This window comes from Rhinopithecus roxellana, chromosome 16 (assembly GCF_007565055.1).
Source record: "Rhinopithecus roxellana isolate Shanxi Qingling chromosome 16, ASM756505v1, whole genome shotgun sequence".
In the NCBI taxonomy this organism is placed as follows: Eukaryota; Metazoa; Chordata; class Mammalia; order Primates; family Cercopithecidae; genus Rhinopithecus; species Rhinopithecus roxellana.
Genome location: NC_044564.1, coordinates 79,427,441 through 79,428,304, shown reverse-complemented (window position 1 = coordinate 79,428,304; position 864 = coordinate 79,427,441).

Below are 864 nucleotides of genomic sequence, written 5' to 3'. Positions count from 1 at the left end.
AAAGACGCAAGGTTTCAAAAATCTTTGTGTTTTTTACACATCAAACAGAATGGTACATTTTTCAAAAGTTAAAAAAAAAAAAACAATTCATCCACATATTACGACTAGCAAAAATGACATTCCCGTGTGAAAATCATGCTTGAGAGAATTCTTACATGTAAAGACAAAATTGCAGTGACTTTACAAGGGACCTGGGGATTCCCGCCCACAGTGGAGTTTTGAATGTACTTAACAGTGTCTCACGGTAAAAACAAAACTTCATCCACCAAATATTTGTTGAGCGCCCACTGCCTGCCAAGCACAAACAAAACCATTCAAAACCACGAAATCGTCTGCACTTTCTCCGGATCCAGCAGCCTCTCCGATTAAGGTTTGCACACGCTATTGCGCCAACGCTCCTCCAGGGCGCGTCTTAAGATAAAAGAATGGGACAAGTTGCCCCTCCCCCTTTCGCGGGCCTCGTGCGTCAACGCCATCGCATATAGAAAACAGACAAACGTAACCTACGGTGTCCCGCTAGGAAAGAGAGGCGCGTCAAACAGAGACAAGTTCCGCCCACGTAAAAGATGACGCTTGGTGCGTCAGCCGTCCCTGCTGCCCGGTTCCTTGTCTCTGGGGGCAGGGCCTAGCTAGAGCAGGTGTGGGTTTAGGAGGTGTGTGTTTTTGTTTTTCCCACCCTCTTCCCTCTACTTGCTCTCACAGTACTCGCTGAGGGTGAACAAGAAAAGACCTGATAAAGATTAACCGGAAGAAAACAAAGAGGAAAACAACTGCAACCTGAGCTGGAGCTCAGGGGACGCGCGCTAGGCTCCGGGCCCTGGGCGTGGTCGGGGCGGGCCCGGGGGCGGGGTCGGGGGCGGGTCG